Genomic DNA, 12,595 nt, shown 5'->3' with positions numbered 1-12,595 from the left:
CTCTGTCAGGCCCAGTGCCATGACCACTTCCCTGGGGAGCCTGTTCCAGTACCTGACCATCTTCTTGGTAAAGAACTTTTTCCTGATATCCAGTGTGAACATCTGCATCTTTAAACCATTCCCTTTGATCCTTGTCACTGGTGAGCACAGAAAAGAACATGAGCACCTCCTTCCACACTTCCCTTCATGAGGAAGTTGTAGACTATAATGAGGTCACCCCTTGGTCTCCTCTAAGCTGAATAAACTAAGTATTCTTACCGACTCCTCATAAGTCATACCCCTTGGTCCTTTTGTTGCCCTTCCTTGGACACATCCTTCTTATATCCTATTAATGTGCTTTTTTTTTTTTTTTTTGTGTGTGTGTGTGTGTGAAAAGCCAGTGCAGCCTATTTCAGAGAAGATTTCATTCACTTTTAGAGGAATGAGGATCAGCACAGTTCCTTGTCCTGATTGTGGAAATGCTGTTGTCTTCAGCAGAGTATAAAATGTCATTAGATGGTTCTACAGTCTAGTTAGTTTCCCAATGTATGTAGCAAGTGTACTGCATACTTTCAGTATTCTAAATTTCTAAATCTGTTGTATAATACCTTTTAAAAACCACCCCCAACGACTGCAGCTTTTGTCATTTCAATTGTATCATTAAGGATATTAGTTTTGAAAGAAAGCTTTTAGTTCAAAATGTTTGCCATTGTATGTGGCAGTGTGGTCAGTAAATAGATCCACCACTATTACGGGTACTAACTGGAGATCAAAATGCACAATCAAGCAGTTTACAATTCAACAGTTCAATTGCAGAATGTTCCCTCTATTTAGACTGTGCATAATATACTGCACATCAATGCAACTGATGCAAAGTAAAACAAAGATATTTGTTATTCAGATTTCATAAATGTTAGATGCTATAATAAAAATATACTTTACAAAAGTTTTCATAGCTGATCTCTTTTGCTTTCCTGGTGTTTCTGAATGAGAAATACCAAGCCTAAGTAAAATGTTTTGGCAACATTTTTAAAGGCATTTTATTTTGTAAAGAAAAAGTAGTAGCTTTATAACATACAACTTACTAAGTTACAAGTCGGAGTGACAAGATTTGCTGACATGCCTTTTGAGTTTCACAATATGCTTAGTCTGCTATTCCATAAATTGATATTGTCATGAATACGTTAAGTAGCATACCTAACAGAAATTAAGTTGCAACGTATGCCAAAATATATTGTTGTTTTCATTAGATAATATTGCAGTAAGTAATAGGATGTCTTGTTATTATATCCACTACATTTTTAAGAATTGCAGTGTTGAAAGTACAGTGTGTCTGGTCAAATATGGGTAAAAGTTCAAGGTGCAATTTCTGTTTAAGCTAGCAGAAAGACCATTATTGTTTTCAGGACCAAAGTGAAGCACCCTTAAATCTGGGCAAATGTCTGTTGCTCTTACACCTTACAGCATGTAGGGTCAGAGGTAACATGAATGCTACACCTGGTGACATATTTATGACATGACTACTTCAAGCAGCAGAAAGCTGTTTTATGCTTTCTTTTTGTCTCCCTCGTATTTTCTATTTTCTTTCTTCTTGTAGCTTTTTTTTTTTTCATTTTGTTTTTCTTTTTTTTGTTTTTCTTTTTTCTTTTTTCTTTTTTTTTTTTTTTTCCTCTACCTCCGCTCTGTCAAATACAGCAATTCCTATTCAAGACAAGAACACATAATTAAAAGTAAGTTCCTCTGAAAATCTATTTCGATATGTTTGGGTGGCTGTGGGTAGAGTGCTTGAAACTTCAGTTCAGAGCAAGTCCCTGTGACGGTCCAGGAAAACATGAACCCTAAATACCTAAAACTGCATATTTCTAAATGTGCTGCTGCCTTTGTGGTGCTCTAAACCTCTTCACGGTTAACTAGCATAATCTCCTCGGCACTTTTTCCTTTTCCCTGTATATCCTTTACTAGGAAAGAGGAAGGAATTCATGTTAAAAAAAAAAAAAAAAAAAAAACGAAAAAAAAATAGAAAATCTTCCTTTCCTTGCCTATATGAATCTCGACTGTTGAAAGAATCTCATTCTGTAGAAAAAAGCATTCATTCAAAATCAAGGATGAAACAACCCAGGTGAGTTTAATCATTTACGCTTTAATGGGTATCGTTTACCAAATCTAATCGAACAGCTTTTTTTGAGCTTTCCTCGGGACGGATCATTGCGATGACTTTCGCCGTATAATTTATGTGAGCATGAACTCTGATCGCCAGTATATTCTTTAAACGCTCCATTGTTTGAAAGGTGTCATTAGGAGCATCGTTACCTGCTGCAACACAGAAATGCATTCTGAATCAGAAGGAGGTGTTAATGGTACTCAGATTGTCCATATTTGAATGAGAAAACACGATGACGAAATATTTCTAGCTGAATAACAGGCCAGTTTTCTTGCTTACATCTTTAGACACTTTTCAAACAGTAGCCGTGTTTACTCAAATGATCACTGCTCAAGTAGATTTCTTATTTTAAGAGATCTACAAATACCGGACACCCAATGTGCCTTTAGGATAGACATTGCTTTGGTCCAGGATGAGTTGGTATTGCATTTTGGCTTAGTAAATCATTATAATTAAGTACTAATAATCTAGTACTAATAATCTAGTACTCAATCATACATTCATAAAATGAGGGTCTGCTGTACAAAATGTTTACATTTTTCAAAAATATGCCACAGGATACATCCAAATCTCACTTCAGACACATGGGTGCAAAACAGCCACTTGGTTTCCAACTACAACTATTATACCCACAGTGAGAAATTTACTTAATATCTTTTATTTATTTATTATTTTTTTAATCATGAAAATGGAAATGTATATTTCTGGAGGCACAGCCTTTCCTTGATATACACTGAAGTTAATTCTATTAACATTAACGGAAACCAAGCTAATATTCTGGGACACTGCAATATCTTAATACTCTTTTCCGTAATGAGAAAAACACATTAGAAATGTGGTTATTACTGGATGGCCCCAAGAAGGCAGGAAGGGAACTCAACCATATAAAAGTCTGAGTAGCCTGATTTCACATCTGAGATCCAAGCTGTTTGCACTTAACTGTACTAGCTAAAAAAAAAAAAAAAAAAAAAAAAAAAAAAAAGCTTTCCTCTCTTGTTTATTTCTTTTTACAGTCCTAAGTGAAAAACTAATTATCTAATTTTATTTTTATAGGATTTGTGGAAAGTATTAGTCCAGCATAGGATTTGGATCTTTGGCTGTTAGTCTGTAAGAAGCAGATGAATGACAGTCACTTCTGAGTTCATTGTTGAATAAGGTCTTAGAGAATGGAAATCTCATGGCCCACAGTGAACTTCATCATTTGTAAGAGCTTGTGTGAGATGTGTGAAAGTCAGGTGCGTACTGTTCATGGATGTACCATAGTTAAGTAGGAATGGGGAGCCACTGTCTTCTCACAGAGAGGCAGAGAAATGTGATTAGAGTAGGAAAGAAACATAGGTATGGCCTGGAAGTAACAATATAGTCTAAATAAATCATCTAAACGAGCTGATGTGTTTCAGTGGATAGGTGATTCATTGTTCCTCAAGGCAGATAATGGGCAGGAAAGTGCTGATCATACCTCCTTGGATCCACCCTCAGGATACCTTCAAGGTGCCAAATTTGGCTGAGTTTTTTTCAGTTAGCACTGAAAAAACTACTGGAGAGTTGTCTATGAAGTTCCATGATGGCCAAGTGCAAGGACCAGGTTTTCCAGGAGATTTTTAAAAGAAATATTTTATATCGGCCTCAGACTGACAAGTTGTTGAAGGCTGGAAGTTGAAATGAAGTTGAAATGAATGGCATTATGAACTATATTGTTATTCGTGAGCAGATAGACAAAGAGATTGTTCTTCATGAGCACAGAAGGACTTCCTCTGTTTTTTTTGGTGACATAGATGCTGATGGAATGGGTTAGCATGTACCTAGCTGCCAAGAAGGACTAGAATTTGTTCCTCTCCTGGTCTTCACTTGAATGATCAATGGATTTGTTTAGAATTAGCACCCTTTCCTTAGTTTCTTAGTTGACTGATTGCTGTCTATATAGCTAGTTGTTTTTGTTTGTTTTTCATCCAAACACTAAAGAAGACCAAATACCCAGGTAGATGTAAAATGACCTCTGGCTGAAATGCAGTTTCTGTCTCAGTAATAAAAGAGAAAGACCAAGAGTATTTTATGTTGGTAACAACCAATGATGATTTGACAAAGTTAAGATATGATCAGAAATGTTTGTTAATAATAGCTGAGGGTTGGATTTTCTGTATTCCTAGCTTATTCATTTGGTAAATTACTCTTAGGCAAAAAAACCAGAGGTGGTTATTATTATTATTATTATTATTATTAATAATAATAATTATTATTATTATTTCTTTTTTAGACATTACTTCAGGAAGTCTGAGCGCAAATAAGCATTACCAATCAGCTGTGCCAAAGGCAAAACAATTTTTAGTGGAGATCGCTATAGCTATCAGATATATTTCTAATAAAGAACAAATGCTTCTATTTCAAGTGCGAGCAGCTTGCTATTCTTGTGAACAACGCTCTACAAAGGAAAACGTAAGAGGAAAAAAAAAAAAGGCTTCATTTTCCTACTAAATTCCTGTCATTAAATGAGAGTTATCCATTCAAAATTGCATGTCTTCTGCTACCATCACCATGTGTAGGAGGTTCTAGAGGTTATTCATTGCAAGAACCCAAGTCAGCGGTAAATTTGACCCTAATCTAATACGTTGTAATTTGCGCGATTTAATTCGGTTCTCCAGTAATTTTCCTTTAAACAACAATTTGCTTAATGTGAGAAAAGAAGTCGTGCCACAAAAAAACATGAGTTTTCTCCAGCGCCAGGAGAGAAGCGAATACTTAGACCACGCAGTCTCGTCTAAGTGATAATTTCTGGTGACTTTTCTTCCGTCGCAGTTTATTCATAATTTGCAGCTTCTGTGAAAGCCATCTTGATGCAACCAAGTGCGCTTCTTGCTGCTAATTTCAGTGTCGGTCCCTGAAACCGTAGCGCTGTGCACCAGCTCCAGAAAGAGCACAGAGAAATCTGTGTTTGTGCAAGGATTTCCTTAAATAAATTCGTTTTCCATTTTACGAGCAGCGGGTTCATTCTTCGTTACGAGCTCAGTCCCATTGATTTCTGTGCGAGTTTTGCCTGAATAAAAGCCAATAGCGACGAGCTGTGTTTTATACCATTCTCATTGGCTTTTAATTGCAGGTAGCATCTCGGGGGCTGTCGAGCCCATGCAGTGCACAGCTGGGCCATGAGCCGGTGTGAGCTGCGGTCCTCGTGTCGCTAGTGGGGAGGGATGCTCTGGATGGGGTGCCATGCGGTCGAGGGGGCAATCTGCTTTCTCTTCGCGGATACCTCTTGCTCTGCAAGCAGGAGGCGAAGAGAGGCATCGCGCTTACAGCACCTCCACTTTACCTGATTGATACTTGACGAACACCGCTCCCCCCCCCCCCCCCCCCCCCCCCCCCCTTGCTCCGGTACAAATGCAGGCACAAATAAGGGACTTTCCTGCTGGGTCAAGTCCCCCCACGCCCATTGCTCCCCGATACCCTCTGGAAACAAGCGCCGCACAAACGTCTCAGGGAAAAGGTCTCTCGCGGTGACATATCCCAGGTACGGGTTTTGTCAGGAAAAGTGAAATACTCCGAAGCAATTTGTAATACAGTGGATTAATTTTGATTGCCTGGGGTAGAAACAAAAAGAATACTGTCTCTAACCATAGACTGGGGGCTGACTTTATTTGCCAATATCAATATTTGTGTGGAAAGCTTAAAATATGTTGTTTTTCCAAGAGCTGAAGTTTTAAGAGGGGAGGAGGGGGAGGCCCATGAATGAAATATTAGCAGCATATCGGTTAACCACTAAGTCCTTTTTTGTATTCATCTAGCCGTTTCTGGTAAGAAGGGCGGAGAGTCTAAAGGCTCGGGGATAGATACTCCTTAATGCACACTAAGGTTTCAAAAGATACAAGCAGCTCTCAGCAAAGGACAAAATAAGGCTGAGACTGTACAGAGCCGAGTGCTGAAAGACGGGAACAAAATTGCTCTGTGGCTTTCAGCATCGCAGAGTTACACATTTTAAAATCAGATCTAGCACACACCGCATTGAAGAGAAAAAAAAAAAAAAAAAAAAGCAACGGTTCTTTCAAACGAGCCATTCTTGAAAATCAGCAGTCCCTGTCAAAGTAGCTCAATGCATCCGTTTGTTAGTGCTTCCAACCTGAACAGGGATCTATTTCTTAGACCCTGTCCCTTCTGTCTCACACCTTCCTTCAGCTTCGTGCTTAGAAACCAGAATGTCGACCCATATTTCATGCCTTAAAAGAAATCAATTCATCTGAAATGACAAGAGAGCCCCCCACACATTCTCCAGGCCCCTCGAAACATTCAGAGCCTCGCGGTCGCTCCGGTAATGTAGCCCGTATATTTTCGGAATTGTCCTAATATTAATCAAACTGCCAGCAGGGAAGACAGCGTAGCTTGCAAAGAAGGGCTTTTCTTCTGGCTTGCTCGTTTGCAAAGGTGCGTTAATGCTCAGTGCTCCATAGTCAGAGACGAGCTGGTTCGCTATGATAGATCGAGGAGTTGTTGGTAAAACATCAGCTTTAGTAACTTAGACGTCTCTTGCACTTAAAATTCACGATGAGCTCATTTTGGGGAAACAAACAAGCAAACAGAACAAACCACATAGGAAATCAATTCCCGGGAGGGAGAGGAGGTTAAAAGCAGAAATTTTCAGCCATAACATGCTAGGGAGTTTCTTTTTCACGTTTGGATTTTGCTCCTAAGGCGTCTATTTCTTTGATGTGCAGAACGCTGTTTGTATTTTGCACTGCGTGTACCTCTATAATTTGCTGGAAAGCACAGCGGAGCCGGGGGGGGTTGGGGAGTGGGACGGGATTTGGATTTCAAAGAGCACATCCAGCTGCTGGAGCAACCCCCCCCCTCGACCGTTGTAGCCAGCAGGTTTGTCCCCGCGTGAAGGCGGTGGGACAGACGCCCCCTCCAGCAGCCCCCCCGTCTCCGACTGAAGGCAGGGAAGGACCGTGGTTGTCTTTTCTATGTTCCCGAGTGGAAATCAGGACGCTACTCTTACGCGAAGTGCAGAGCAATTAGCAGATCCGAGAAGCATCGATAGGGCAGATCTCCTCCCCCTGACAGTGCCAAGCTGCACGGGGCTTGAGTCCCACGGCCCAACTTTCAAAATCCTTTCTAAACTTGATAAAGGGCTGTAATAGCAGCCAGATAAAGCACAGATTACATTCGTGTTGGGTTTGTTTTTATAGTCCATAGGTAAGTAGGTTTCATTATAATTCGAACTAGATCAAGATAAGAGATTAATCTGTTTTTATAGAGCGTCTCTGCTGAAATTTCCTATAGCGCTACGATTAAATCCACACACTAAATATTATCTCGTTCCATTTTGTGTTAAGAGAAACGTTAGATGGCTTAAGAAGAGTCATTATGTGTTGCAAGAAGAAAATTGTCGAAGTTTGTCCAGCTCTGACAGCAATCCGGCTCTCCTAAGGGGAGAGGAGGGACGGGGGAACCTTCCCGTTCACCAGTTGCTTGTCTTCCCACTGAATATGCCTTTGAGGCACATGAAATCTTCATTTTATCTGTGCAGGTGTCGTGCAGGAAACCTCCCAAACAGCTGAGGTATTGTCAAAGCGCCAAACTGCAGGAACCGTGAAATGATCGCTGTCATTACGTTTTGGCTGGTTTGTGGATAAAATCTGGGAGCGTCTGAACCTCGAGTCTGGCTGGGAAAGGCTCCAGGCTCGGGCCCAGCGTAATGAGAACCGACACTTCACTTTCCCTGCGCACTGCCCGGGGATGGACGCGGCTCAGCGGTCCCTTGCCCTGCCCATGCAGGGAATTACCCAGCAGAAGAGCCGTCGATTTGCTCCTATGCCTTCAGTTATCTGCGAAGCTACAGATCCCAGGCTCTTGGTAAAGTCACTCCAAACAAAGTCAATTAAACACTTCCCCTCCGAGCGGAAAATCTGAAGGCTACCCTCCTACACCAGAACCGATTTTTGTTTTCTTAGGTGAACAAAAACTGCCCTTTAGTAAGAAAGTTTATTAAACGGCATTCGGATCGGGCCCTTTTTGCAGCTTGGCTGCTGAGACCTGAAGCACAGTCGTTACTTTTACTCATTAGGATAGGATGCTCAATTTAAAAAAAAAAAAAAAAAAAAAAAAGCTCAAAAAGCCCAACAGCCCTCAAAGCCCAACTTGTTTTAGTATACACTGAAATGTATTGCACATTTTTTGCTTGCAGTAATAATGCTTCAAGTGATTCTTTCTCACAAACAGGATGTCTGGAAAATTATAACTCAGCCGAACTAGATTTTGAATCTGTAACTTGCGATTGCCCTCATCCCCTGGGGGGGGATGGGGTCGCTCATTCCCAGGACCGGGCGAGAGTTCCCGAGCAATGGGGACCGGGGCACTCATTGCTTGGTGGGTTTTGCTCTAGCCTATTCCCGAGCTGATAATAATAATAATAATAATAATGATAACAACAACAACAACAACAACAACAATAATAGTAGTAGTAGTAGTAGTAGTAGTGGTAGTAATAATCCTTGCATTTGAACGTGAAATGAGTCACTAGGTGAAGCCTCGGCAAAGAAAGAGGTGGCTTCTGGAAACGCTGCACCATTTGGGCACCTGTCCTCAGAGAGCTTCCTTTCCCTTTGTATTTCATGGACCCTCCTTCCCCCTGCAGCTCTTGGCATATTCGGACCCATTCGACGAAACACATAGCTCTGCTTTTTCCCCTACCAGTCCTCAGCTGCCCTGCGTAAAACAACCCCTCTGAAATACCCCGCTCTCATCTTCACAGCTTCTCCTTCCCATTTTCCCAGATAACTGGGAGAGGACATTGGAAGGAAGTGAATAATACCCCCCAAATTCTTTTAGTCCGGTCCCATGCAATGTTGATTTCTTCCCATTCCCCTACATACATTTTGTGTTGTAACTTTTCTGGACGGAAGAGAAGTGTCGGTATAAAATAAATTCAAAAATAAAAACACCTTCTCTGTGTCCAGACATCCATAGCTAAAACGCGGTACTAGGAATGGGAATAGGGACTCGGGATGGGGGCTCCTGGCATTCGGAAGGGAGATCCTCGCCCGCATTGGTGCCGTGGCATTCTCACTTTATTTAAGCAGATGAAACAGTATGACTAGATCCCCCGGCTATGCAAGGGCACCGTTTCGGCTGGGACCCTGCATCCAGAGCAGCAGAGGCAGCCTGAGCTGAGGAGCCCGGGACGACCACCCCGCGCAGGGCGTAGGTCCCGCACCGTGCGGGTCCGCCACCGGGCTCGCGTTTCTTTCCCCAAACCGCTCATTTTTCAGCACCGAGACGCTTGCACTTTATGCGATTTATGCGGGATCTTCATTCCTCCGTTCGGGTCAGTAACTTCTGATCCCAGGAAGGGCAGGAGTGTGAGAGCGGAGGGGGAAGGCAGCCGTGGCTCCCGCGGGAGAGCCCGCGGGTGCCGGGCGGGGAAGCCCCCCGCGGTGCGCGCCCCCCGGCTTATCTCAGGGGACAGGCTTCCCCCGAGGAGCCCCGAGGCACTGCAGGGGCGAGCTCCTTCACACCACCTCTGGCCACGAAACGTCTCTCCATCACACATAACACCCTTTCACAGAAGGTTTAGGAGATACTCCATCTCTGGAAACACAGCGGCACATCTGCACGCTGCTCTTAATAACCGGGCTGCCTGGCGGAGGGAATCAGTCCCTGAAGAAAGATGCTTTTCAAAGCTGTCTCACCTCAGCACACGATTTTTTTAACTTTTTTTTTTTTTTCCTTTGCCTCCTTGTCTCCAGGGACCTGTCCAACCCTTTTTAAATGGTTTTAGCCCGCTGAAGTCAGCTTTCTGCTTCCAAGCTTTTAAAGAGAACGAATGCCATACGTGGCGCCAATTCTCCCCTAGGTTACATCTCTCCTTCCCTTTGAAGTCAGCTGGGTTGCAAAGAGGTAAATGAGAGCAGGATTTGGCCCCTGGAGCTAACAATGCTGTGAAACCGCTCCTAGGTTTACTTACTTACTTACTTATTTTCCCTGGGGTGGCGGGAGACGGTTTTTAAGACCCGGTTATAATTTGCGTCGGTCCCTATTTTTAGTACTCGGGGCGATGACCGTGCAAACGCCGGTGTAACGACGGCGCTGCCCTCGCAGGGGAGCGCTTCACGGCGACGGGGCGACATCGAGCGGAGCCGCCACCGGGGCGAAGGCGCTGCGGGAGGGGGCTGCGGGGGGCTGCTTGCTCTGCCGAGGGGGGGAGCGGAGGGGCAGCCGCTCCCCAGCCCGATTCCCGTCGCTGCAGGAGCAGCCACCGGCCGGGAGGGTACAAGGGAGTAAGGGGGGGGGGGGATCGGGGGGGGTCGGGGGATCGCAGCCGCTGGGTGCGCGCCGGCCGCGGCCGCGGGGCAGGGAGCGAGCCCCGTAGCCGTCGAGGCGGCGGGACACGCGTGGCCCGCGGACGGTCACCCGCGCTTCCTTCTGGCTGCCTTGAAAATGCCCCGCTGCTGCTGCTGGGAGCTGTGGCTTTTACGGGCACAGGAGATGCTCCTTGTCCTCGGCTCCTCTAGAGTTTACCAGCTGCCTTTAAAGAGGGACATTTATTGGGATAAAAGTGGATTGCAGGCTGCAACAAAGTTGCATGTGTCTTTCATTTAAAAGACACCGAGAGCTCTTTTTTTTTTTTTTTTTTTTTTTTTTCCTTTCTTTTTCCCTCCCCCAAGGCATTTAGTGCTTTTAAGGCATAGTTATAAACAAGCTGCCGAAACGCCAGCACACGGAGATGCGGGCGGCGGGGCCGGGGGGCAGGGAGAGGATCTGTTTCTTTGGGTCTGGAGCAGGCGTAGCTCCAAAAGGTGCAAGGGGGAAACGTGCCGCTCCTGCAAGGACACTCAGAGATCACACCGCCTCCGAACAGGCCGCCGGAGCGGTTCCGGGCACCGGGGCTTGCCCCTCGCCCCGGCGATGCCGCCGGGCTGAACCTCACCGCGGGCAACGCTCCCCCCTCCGCGCCCCTTCCCTTTCTCCAGGCTCCCACCTCCCCCTCCCCCGCGCAGACCCTCCCGGTCCCCCAAACACCCGCAAGCAGCCCCAAATCCTCCAGCTCCCGCCTCTGCGCTCCCCCGCGCATCCCTCGGCGGGACGGCCGCGGGCCGGGGGGGCCGAGGGGCGGCCGCCGGGGGGTGTCGGAGGAGGCCGCAGCACCGCGAAACGGGGCGGAGGGGCGGAGGTGGCCGCCGGCGCTGCGGGATCGCTGGGAAGCAAGGGCAGGTTGTGAATGGGCGTGTGCGCGCCGGGCGATGCCTGCAGCTGCTTGCTGGGGCGGTGGGGAGAAATCGCTGAAGCACGCACGTTTCGCTTTGCTATCTCTTTCTCCAGAAAAAAATAAAATAAATAAAAAATCAGGCTAGAGACCAGCTGAAGAAGGAGCCGGGAAGTACACGGGACCTGAACTGGCCTTCTCTTCACCTTTGGCTGGGTTCACAGGAAAGGTCTCTAAGAGGCTCAGCAGCTCTGGCTGGCCATTACCGCACCTACACTTCAACTGCTCACTAAAGCTTCACTTCTTCCCCCACATGGGGGAAGGGCCCTTCAAACTCATTTCTGAAATAGCTTTCATAGGACAAACTCGGGCCCATGATGCTGCAATACTGATCTGAACAGATCGCAGAACTGTTTTTTACCTTACTCTAATGAATATGAGAGTGAGCTTTCTTCCACCAGGAAGCATGGAGCAAGTCTTTTGTATAATTTGGGCCTTTTCTAGAAGTTCCTCCTCTCTCATCTATGTTTTAAATCCTGTCCATGTGCAAAAGGACCAAGGAATTTAACATTTTAAAGCTCATACTTTGGGTGAAAACCACCCACTTTTTCAATATCCATAGAAATGCACACATACACGGCTCATTTCTTTTTATTACTTAAGATTCTGTTTTGCTACTTTCTGTTTTAACTGCCTCATGCACACACGCACACGCATACACACACGCATGTGCACGCAGAGGAGGACTGGAGGTCCTTTCGATAGCAGCCCCATTCCCATATTCTCCTTCAGGCCAGCTTGTGAAGTGAGAGACTTTTGCCTTTAAGTTCCTCTTTTTTTCCATTCCCACTACATAAACAACACCCTCTAACATTTCTTTCTCTCTTCTACTTTAGGACCAAATTTCCGAGTTGTTTAATAAAGAAGGAACACTGGTTCTTAATTTCAGAGTTTCAGAGAGCAGGACTGCAGTTACCAGTCGGATCGATTAAAGAAAATTATTTACTTGAGGGTATGTGCCCCAGAAATTACCTTGCCCTGAGCCTCCTGGGGAGCTGGGGGAAGAGGGAGGGCAGCCCGGGATTACTCTCTTTTCAGGATCCCTGGAGAAATGCGAATACGTTGCAGAAGGGAAATGTCCTTTCCGTGTGCCGTCCCTCCTCCCTCCTTGTCTCCCCTCACCCTCCCCGCACGCCTGTGTGTGTCTATCTGTCTGAAACGGATCTGTCTGTCGAAAATGGGCCTGGAACTCCCTCCTGTGTTGG

This window comes from Cygnus olor, chromosome 1 (genome assembly GCF_009769625.2).
Source record: "Cygnus olor isolate bCygOlo1 chromosome 1, bCygOlo1.pri.v2, whole genome shotgun sequence".
NCBI classification, from domain to species: Eukaryota; Metazoa; Chordata; class Aves; order Anseriformes; family Anatidae; genus Cygnus; species Cygnus olor.
This window is presented reverse-complemented; position numbering follows the sequence as displayed.